The following is a 10,571-nucleotide window of genomic DNA, read 5'->3' on the forward strand; positions in this document are numbered from 1 at the left end:
ACTCAGACAGCCCATTCTCAGCAACAGCAACTGGTGCCCACCCCAGGCAGAAAATATGAATGATCATGCTAACAGAAGGCCCTCATGACTCTTCATTGGGGCAATCACTCAAGTATAGTAGCTTGTATATAGCAACACTGTTCCAAAGATTTACTGGTGCTATTATTAGCACCAGTTACCAACCTCCAGGTGGTGGCTGGAGATCTCCTCCTATTACAACTGATCTCCAGCCAATAGAGATCAGTTCACCTGGAGAAAATGGCTGCCTTGGCAATTGGACTCTATGGCATTGAAGTCCCTCCCCTCCCCAAACTGTGCCCTCCTCAGGCTTCACCCCAAAAATCTCCAGGTATTTCCCAACCCGGAGCTGGAAACCCTAGCTATTATGATTCTTCTCTTTCCAGTTTGTTTTTATCAAGACAAATCTTTCACATTCCATACTTATTACTCTTTAGGAGGCTTTATGAATTGTGTTCTCAACTGAGGGAGGATAATTCTGAGAACTTCTGTTCTACAATGCAGCTGCTTTATAATGGACATCTCATTCCAGACCATTCCTTCTCAACAGAATTCCATGAAAGCAAGACTCAATGGCTCTCAGTAGTAATAGTAAGCTATGAAGCTTAAGATAGCCTGAGAGCTTCTACTAAGGAGACTGAAATGCAAAACCTGTACAGTAGCTGATGGGATTTCTGAACTTTAGAGATTTTTTGAACTGCTTACCTGATTTTACTTATTTGTTTAAAAATTCATATCTCATATTTCCTATTTCCCCTAAGGCAGCTTAGAAACATGACCACATGGCCAAGCAATGGGTTAAAATATAGTACAGAAACAACACCATAGACTCCTGGGCTCCAAGACCAGAACAACCGCTACAACTACCTGATGTATCCATCCAAGCCCTGATTTGTTAACTGCTACAAATAATGCCTTTGAGAAAACTTTCACACTTAACTTCTTTACTTAATTCTCACATACCCTTCTTGTCCAAGTATAAAATGTCGCAAGGTGGAACAGAAAGTTAATGTCAACTGATAGTATCTAGCAGTTAAAGCAGCTTTTAAATTTACATAAAAGATGTAGAAAATGCAGGTGCATTTTATGGAGAGGTGTTTTGAGATTCTAGTAGACCATTATGTTTGGAAAGACTTCTGGCTTTTTAGACCCTAGGAGGAAATTCCTTGAACAAAAAGGTGGAAGACTTTGGGCAGCTTCTTCTTATATAGTTTAGTATTACTATGAATTGAACTTTTCGGCTTCTCCCTTTCCACTGCAGCCTATTTATCTCCACAAAGTTATGCTTTTGTGGGATAGGGATCCCTGAGGAAATGACATGGAGAGCGTTTGCCAGCAGGATGGGGAATTCAGTAGAAATTGCCAATTTAGTCTGGATCCAACCCATTGAGTCTAACAATGAGAGTGTGATGAATTATTGAACCACAAGATCTTGCCAGTTGAACTGCCACAACTGGCTGCATGAAAAGCCTTTTCAGGCGTTACACCCACATGTACCAGGAGCTCTGCACCAGATGTATCAGGAGCACAGACTGACTGATATGTTCCCAATATGTGCAGTCACTATGTTGTCTAAACAGAGGCATTGTGCAAATTTTGTATGGACATAAAGATTTGTATGCACAAACCAGAACCCTGAAAATCCAGGGGTTGGTTCATGCATGTGCAAATGACATACACTGGCCCTGCTCAGAGAGCCTAAACTCATAGAAATCAATGGGCTTAGACTGGAGTATCTCAGCATAGGATCACACTGTTAAAGTGGAACAAACTTGAGCCAGTTTCCAGAAATCTGACATCAGTACACTCTCATAATAGCTCCATTGTCTCTGTTTTTTACTACTTTGGGGACTATGGAATGGAATAACCGGTAGCTTCCTGAACAGGTAGATAAAGACTCTAATATGTTTCAAAAAACCTCAGCACATGACGAACCCTCTAGCCAATCTTAAGCACTTTTTAAGTTCTGATAGTTTTAACAGGAGAGATTTGTGGCTTAATCTTATGTAAGGAAGTACACATTTAATTCAGCAGTTCTTTCTAATCTTTGAAAATACAGACGCTGCCTTAAACATTAACTTTACTTATCAATTGAAATCAGTGATACAAGTGTTATAAGTTGACTGGATCATGCTCATTATGATCCCGATAGAAACTAGGACACAAATCATGCATATTTTGAATCACAGTTGTCATATTCTGCTAATGGCATATTCCATTCACTTTTAGTACACATTATTTTGTTCTTTCGGCATTCTGATCATTCATTTGCATTTTCCATTCTGAGAAAGAGCTGACACACTCAGTCTGCTGTGGACAAGTTCCCATTCATTACATGCTGGGAGGCCAAGTCTTCTGGCTCTTTCAGTGCATTCCTGAGTGGAATGCCTGCGCTGGGCTTAGGAGGCAATGCGGCTGCCCTGCCTCCAAAGGTTTCGTCCCTGCCGAAACCTCCTCCTGGCACAAAAAAATCCATGCAACCCTCAGCAGAGTCACCCTTCTAAGCCCATTGAATTTAATTGTGCTTAGAAGGGTCTAACTCTGCTGAGGTTGGCACTGTGGCAGCCCTGGGAGCCTAATCTGGTTCCCCAGAAGTTCCTGCCTGACTTTGTTGGCTTTCTCACAAGACGATACAGGGGCAAAATGCTTTTTAGAAACCAATACACACTCTTCCAATAAACGAAACACAGACTTTAGTTGAGCTCCCTGTCATCATTTCAACGGCTTGCTCCTGTGAAAGATGTAAGATGAGACAAACGGGAAAGAACATCTGTGGTGCGCAAGAGTTTTGCCAAAGCCTTTTGTTGCTGTTCATATTAAAGAATAATTTGCCCGTCTTTGCTAGTGGATCAAGAGGGTTACTGGCCCTCTGGCTGTTGTCTGTTCAATATATGAACCTACAGAAGAAGGGCCTGCAAGGACATGTGGAGGGAGATCCCACTGCCTCTTCCATGCCAACCTCTCTGCCTTTCCTACCTTTGGCTCCATCTTCTTCTGGCTTATATCAGGTGAGACCACTGGCCTTTCAAGATTAGCAATGACCACACTGACTGACATTGGCTCTCCTCAGCCTCTTTCATATCAGCTATTACCTGATCCTTTTAACTGGGGATGCTGGGGGTTGAACCTGGCTCCTCCTGCATGCAAAGCAAATACTCTTCCTAGGGTTGCCAATTCTGGCTTGAGAAATTCCTATAGATGGGGGGGTAAAGCTTGGGGAGGGCAGAGTTGGGGGATGGGGGGAGTACAGCGAGGATGTGATGTCATAGGATCTGCTCTCCTAAGCTGCCATTTCCTCCAGGGGAACTAATCACTGTAGTCTGGCAACCAGTTGCAATGCCAGAACTCTGGGCCCCACTCTAGCTCTCCAGTCCCCCCAGCAAGCTGGTTCCTGCTTCTCCTCCCCGCTTGCTACTGCCTGCATTTTCACTTGCCATTTGGAGTGGTAGCCTAAAGCACTGACTGAAATCTGGGAAATTATTTTGGTGATGGTTGCCAAAGTCACTACCAAATTGAGGAGGGGGTTTGTACAAATAATTTTTTGTTCCAAAACTCAGATTTGTATGCAACCCCAGAACTGCATCAAACTGTGGAAGTGTGAAAGAAGTTACAGGTGGGACACATGTCCCACTGAAACCACTGGAAATGGCTATTGAATCAGTGATCAAACATATAATGCTAGCAACAAATCAATTTTTATTTACCAAACAAAATGAACTGAACCTGAATCCACTGTCTTCAAGCAATGAGTTCTTTCGACCACTGTACACCAATGGGTATAGCTACTTGCTACCTTCTGAACAAAAATAAGAATGGTCTTTTAAGATGCATCTGATGAAATCACAGTAGTTGGGGATGATCTGGGATAAGACTAGAGGGGAAAAATACGGAGACAAGCCCTTACCCAAGGCCGGCACTCAAAGACGACCCAATGGCAATTAGGACCCACCAGGAATCTCATCAGAGGGTCCTCATTTTCCCACACGAAAACATCCTAACAGCATTACCACATTTTGTTTACCACTTTGACTGAACTTACCTAACCGAGAGGGCTGCCAACTCTGGGTGGGAAAATTCAGGAATGTGATGCCATAGAGTTCACCCTCTGAAGCTTCCATGTTCTCCAGGGGAACTGACAGCTGTAGTCTGCAACTGTAATTCCAGGAGAACTCCGGGTCTCATCTGGAGGTTGGCAACCCTAGTAACAATCATTAGTATGTTCCTTACTTCACCTGGAAATGATGCCCACATTTGGGACTCCAGCTCCCATTTCAGCAGATTTGGCCTCATGTTGTTGATCCTGCATGTTTTTCTTGTGTGTTTGACATCTTGAATGTAAGACGTATATTTTAATTTGTTTTAATTCTCTTAACTGGCCTATTATGTCTTCGCAACTTGGTTACTGCATTGTTTGCCTGAATCTGAGGTGGTAGGGCAGGACAGAAATGTTTTAAATAAATAAATTACCCCTTTATTTTTTATTATAACATGCAAGACAAAAATATAGAGTTGAACAGAATCTGAAAACTTCTAATTCCAGTGGTCAACAACCAAGATCCAATTTCTCACATTTTATTACAGACAGTCAGTCCTGTTTGTCTCTGTAGCAACTTAACAACTTCCTAGGATGTGCAGGGCTGGCTTTGTTTTTGTAAAGATAAGAGCGGGAGGGGACCTTCAATAGATAATTCTATCTGTGAAGAAACAACATACGGAAAGAAAGCACGGAAGGAGGGAAGGGAAAGATCAACCCACCTAGCAAATCAGAAGGTTTCAGTGGTTGGACTGAACAATGTATTTCCTGTAGTCTGCAACACAAACTCCAATGTAGGTAATGGATCAAGATAATTATGATTTGCCTTCACAAATGGGATACTAATACTGTGTCCTGGTGGGCTCTGCTTTAAAGAAACTGTCCCATCCCCATTTCATCTTTAGCTATGGATGTGGGCGAGTGTTACCAAGGATTCCCTTCCTACTAGATGTGTGCTGTCTGCCCTGATTCCGTCCTGGCTAAATTTGCCTTGGCAGCCATACTAGGAGCTAGCAATGCCTTGCTTTGGAGAAGGTGAGGTCAAAGCTCTCAGGCTATGCTAATGAGTGGCTGAAACCTTGGGTGGGAGACTGATTCATTGATGGGACATCCGCATGCCTGCCCATTGCCACAAGGGCTTCCAACACCAGGCACCCATAAAGAACATAAGAAGCCACCTTGCGCTATCAAGGTAACTCCATCAGCAAATGCAAGTCTTCCTGAGTGAAGTCTTCAAGCAGTCAGGTCAGCTGATTACCTTTTGCTGACCTTGCCTAATTGTCTCCTAGCCTATTAGCCTGCCCCAGGCATGGCGGAAGCTTCCATCCTTCCTGGATGCAATCTCCTTTTGTCATCTTTTATCACCCTCCACCCCGTTAACTTAGTCAGAGCCAGGAAATTCATAGATTCTCATCCTGGACACCCTGAATTCCTGGACCTTACGTCTTGGAAATTCTTTTATGCTGGCTCCTATAATAATCACTGCTCTGCCAGCCAAAACTGTACAATCTCATCGTCTCCTCTTGCACAGAGGATGCCAATTCCACTTTTCTTTGTCTGGGACTTTGGGACATTTACTTGCCAGATTAGAGCACCCCTGCAGCGCCTGACCTTATTCTTTCCTTGGGATTTTTTGGAAATTCTGCCAAAAGTCCCTACTCTCAACCTGTTTATCACTGAAGCAGACAATGTACTAGAAGATTTTGGTATTCTGGGATCAGCTTTACAGAAAAACAAATGGAGGAGATAGGAATATTTCTGTCTTTAGCCCTGTGTGTTTGGGGGTGTGCGTGTGAATAAAGGTCTGTGGCCCCAGTGGTTGAAGTTAAGTTGATTTTGGTATCCTGGTATCTGCTTTAGCGTAAAGAAATCAAGCAGATGGGAATATCTATGTATTTATCCATTTTTTTTGTCTCTGTACGTCTGTACATGGGGGGGGGGGAATAAATTTGGTTCCCCTATTATGGAAAGTGAGGTGTTTCTGCTGCCCTGGACCCTACTTCAACCAAAAATGCTCCCATATTTTCAGGCCAAGGTTCCTGAGAAGCCAATATTTACTCTAGATTGGGAGATGCATTTGGAGATTCGTACTGACTATCCAGTATGTGAGTGTTGTTCCAAGAGATTGGAGTTTCAATCCCCACTTAGCCACGAAACACACTATTTGCCCTTGGGCCAGTCACACACACTCTCAGCCTAACCTACCTCACTGGGCAGTTGTGAGGACAAGACAGCGGAGGAAGTATTTCCTTTCATACACAAATACAATATTACTCTAATTGTCTCAGTGAAAGCGTTTATGCCTTCTTTTCTCTCCTCTTACAGAATCCTGTTTCTTTGACTGAGATTGACTATTGAGTGAAAAAAATTATATTTTTAAAACCACATGATTAATTGTTGCTGGCATATGGTTTTTGGAAATATAAATTCCATGTTGATCCAGCCAGGATCGAACACATGCGTTTTCGCCAAACGTGGTTTTGATCCTGGCTGAAACAGGGAATAAAGGAGGCTAAAGCGACCGTGCGTTTTCGCCCTAAGTATGGGCCAGAACCGGGTTGAGCCCTGTGCTCCCACCCCCGTTCCCAAAACTGAAAAGCCATGCCCCTGTCTCAACTATAACTGACAGTTAAAACAATCTTTTTTTGCTTTGGGTGCATGCTTCTACAGGCAAAGCGGCGATTCACAATTAGCACTACTAGTTGCCCAGTGAATAAACAGGGAGCGTTACACTACCCCCACTTTGAAGCGAGCTCTTCGAAGCTTCTGCTGCAGGAATAAAACCGCGTTAATCTTCAAATGGCGCCACCGGAGAGTGCAGTCAATACTGCTGCGGCAACCGTTTATCATGCGGTGCGAAAGCAGACCGTGGCGGACTGGGTCTAAAAATATTGGTGGCCAGGAGACAAAGGGGGCCCACCACCCGCCCGCATAAGGCTATCGTTTAATTCTTATTAGTTTTTATTCGTAACACATTGTCTACTGTTTAAGGGGGGCCCACAGGGTCCACCTGCCGTCGGGCAAGCGAACTCAAGGGCCAGTCCGCCACTGAAAGCAGGGAGTCCCGGGAACCTCGCCCGTCCGCGGGCCCCCGGCCAGCCTCCTCTTCCAGCGCGGCCTCCGCACCCGCACGACGCGAGCACGCAGAGCGGCCGGGACCAGCGGGCAGCCCTCGGAAGGAACGCTCGCCCAGCGCGCACGGAGGACGTCACGCGCGCGCCGTGCCCCGGAACAGCCCGAGCGCTTCTCGCCCAGGCGCCGAGTGCGCGCGCCCCCCCCCCCCGCCTTCGCGGCTGCCTTGAGGCCGTTGGAGAGGCTGGGCACGTGTGCGCAGGCGGCCCCGCTCGCCCCCATTCGCTTGCGAAGCCGGCTGCGGGTAAGTAGCCTTCGGGCGGCGCCCCTGCCAATGCCGCCCTGGAGGAAGAGGAAGGAGAGCTGACGCCGCCGCACGGCGCGCCCTTCCTTCCTTCCTTCCCCGGGGAGGCGCTTCCTGCCCGTCTCGCTCTGGTGCTGCATAAACCCGACGGTAGTCAAAGCTCTTTCCCCACCTCGTTTAGGGTGCGGCCCTGGCTCAACGGGTAGAGCGTCTGCTTTGCACGCGGAAGGGCCCGGGCTCAATCCCGGGTATCTCTCCTATGAGCATATGTGTGGACGGATGTCGTCCCCACGATCTGCTTGTGCTGTTGGGTCGTGCGTTGCCAGCCTGCAGTTGCGCACGCGGTACACATGCCTAAAATGTAAAGGTCCCCTGTGCAAGCACCGGGTCATTCCTGATCCATGGGGTGACGTCACATTCTGACGTTTCCAAGGCAGACTTTGTTTGCGGGATGGTTTGCCAGTGCCTTCCCCAGTCATCTTCCCTTTACCCCCAGCAAGCTGGGTACTCATTTGACCGACCTGGAAGGATGGAAGGCTGAGTCAACCTTGAGCCAGATACCTGAAACCGACTTCCGTCAGGATCGAACTCAGGTCGTGAGCAGAGCTTTTGACTGCAGTACTGCAGCTTAACACTCTGCGCCACGGGGCTCCTAGCTCCAGTTAAAATTGTGCCAAATCTATGGATTGTCTTTGGGTTTTCAGGAGGGTGCGTGGGCCGGAATTATCTTGTCTGGTGGCGCCTGTTCACCAGCCTGGGGGACGAGGGTCCAGTTGCTGTGCCGTACTCTGACAATTCCTGTGCTGTAGTTTAGAAATATTGCTGAAAAACCTTTTCTGCATTTCGTAGAAAGCCACTGCCTCGCACGACATGGTGTGCATGCACCATGTACATTCGGCTTTCATCCAGGGCCACCCACACAGAGAGGTAAAACACAGGGCAAAACAGTTTTGGGGCTCTCCTCCTGCACGCCCTCCCCCTCTATCCCATGGCATATTTAAATATATAGAATAGCAACCTAATAGTGTTATAAAGATTAGCACAGTATATCATGTTGAACAACCACAAGTTCTTTAATAAACATGGATTTGGATTCTCTGGAGAGGCAAATAGGCTTCCTGTTGGACTCTGTAAGCCACTGTCCTGAAGATCAAATGTGAATGGGACATGTAGATGCAGTCTTGTTAGTCTTAAAAATCTGAACCTATACATTGGGGGCCCTCCCTGCTTTCATTGTGGTTGTGTGTGTTGGAACACCTCCCTTTGATAACAAGTTAATGAGTAGCTCAGTGTCCAGCCATACCAAGTGTATGTCCCCCCCCCCCATCATTGCTATATGTAAAACAATCCTTCATTTGCCAGGGCTTTAGTATTGTTTGGCAGGATTAGTAAAGTATTACTAGTGAAAGAATGAGCCCACCGCTTTAAAAAAACAACAGAGACAGTGCAAGTATTTTCTTAATTGTTATGAAGAAACAGAGACTGACATGGAGGGCTGAAGTATTTATCACTGCTGATATTTTATTATTTACCCTTATCGTTGCACTTAATATTTTCTACCCTTTCCAAAGCTGTTAATGCCCTGCCTTCGCTTGCCCACGCTGGGACACTGAAGCTGCTGGCACAGTACCCCATTCCAAAAAAGTGAGTCATGCTGCAATCCTAAGAACACTGCCCTGGGAGTCAGCCCCGTCAAATAGACCTGAGTAGAATTTTGAGTAGAGATGTTTAGGATTGCTCTTTGGGTTGCATTCCGTCTTCAGCAGGTGCTTAGTATGCCTTTCCCTCCAGTGGGAGACCAAACGTGGCTTACATCAGTCCTGTTATGTAGGTCAGGCTGAGAATGTGTGACTGGCCCACCGTCACGCAGCAAGCATCCATGGCAGAGCAGGGGTTTGAACTGGGATCTCACAGCTACTGGTCTGACACTCTAACCATTACACCACACGACATCACTTCTTCACAAAAGCCATTTATGCATGGGAGGTTTTGCCTTGGATTTGCCACTCTCTAGGTGCACATTTTCCCCATTCAAATTCTCCAAACTCAACAGTAAGCCCCAATGCAGAGTTTTGAGAATTCAGATGGGGGAAATGTGCATCTAGAGAGCAGCAAATCCAAGGCAAAACCTCCCATGCATAAATGACCAAAAACATCTGCACACCAGCTTTGTGTGCAGTATTGGCAATATGTCTTTTTTAATGGATTTTAAACGTCACCTTGGTGGAATGGTGGGAAATAAACCTTGAGAATAATTCAGGGAGGAAAAGAAGTGAGATCTTCGTAGCTATTGGCAACAAAACCAGCACGATAAAATAATTTGATGATAAGCAGAAATAACTTACAACACCAAATAAAATGTTTGTAGAAAGATCAGAAGTGGAAATGGTACTTCTGGCACAATCCATTTGTCATGTTTTAAAAGTGATCCTGGACTGTACCACTTCAGATTGTGGGTGGCAGATTGTCTGACAGAATGGTCATGGTTAGGAGAGAAAATCCCTGCACGTAGAGAGTTAGAGAGAGTTCTGACTTAGCCTTCTCCCTGGCATGTCAGCTTTCTATGTATAGTGAGGTGCAGAGAAATCATACAGCTCTACCACATCATGAGTTATTTTGTCTTATACTGGCCCTAAGATGTTGTGTATGTCTACCTGGCCAGTGGCATTTTCACAGAATAATAACCAGAGTAATATAGAATTGGAAGCAACTCCATTCAGCAGTATTACTAGATCCTTGTGATGCATTAGCATTTTGCTGGATGAGTTAGCTGGAAGAATGCTGAGAATCCGGAGAAGGTGGAACAACCTCAGGCTCTGTGTTTTTTCCAAGGCTGCTCAAATACATCTCACGGCTGGTGTGGTGTTAGAGTGTTGGACGATGGCCTGAGCATTCAAGTTCCCATTCTGCCATGAAGCTGACTGGATTGGCACCATCCACTCCCTCTCAGTCTAATTCATATGTCTTGGTTGTTTTGAGGACATCACCCTGAGCTCCTTGCCGGGTGGGATGAAAATAGGGTAGATGGCTGGGACCCAAGGAGCTGTGTGGAAAATCTGTATGCTAGCAGTGGGGAAGCTGAGACTCTTTCTTCAGAAAGCTGCCCCTGTGCCTGATAAATTGCTTCCATACATCATTGTATAC

Source organism: Euleptes europaea, chromosome 3 (assembly GCF_029931775.1).
Source record: "Euleptes europaea isolate rEulEur1 chromosome 3, rEulEur1.hap1, whole genome shotgun sequence".
Classification (NCBI taxonomy): Eukaryota; Metazoa; Chordata; class Lepidosauria; order Squamata; family Sphaerodactylidae; genus Euleptes; species Euleptes europaea.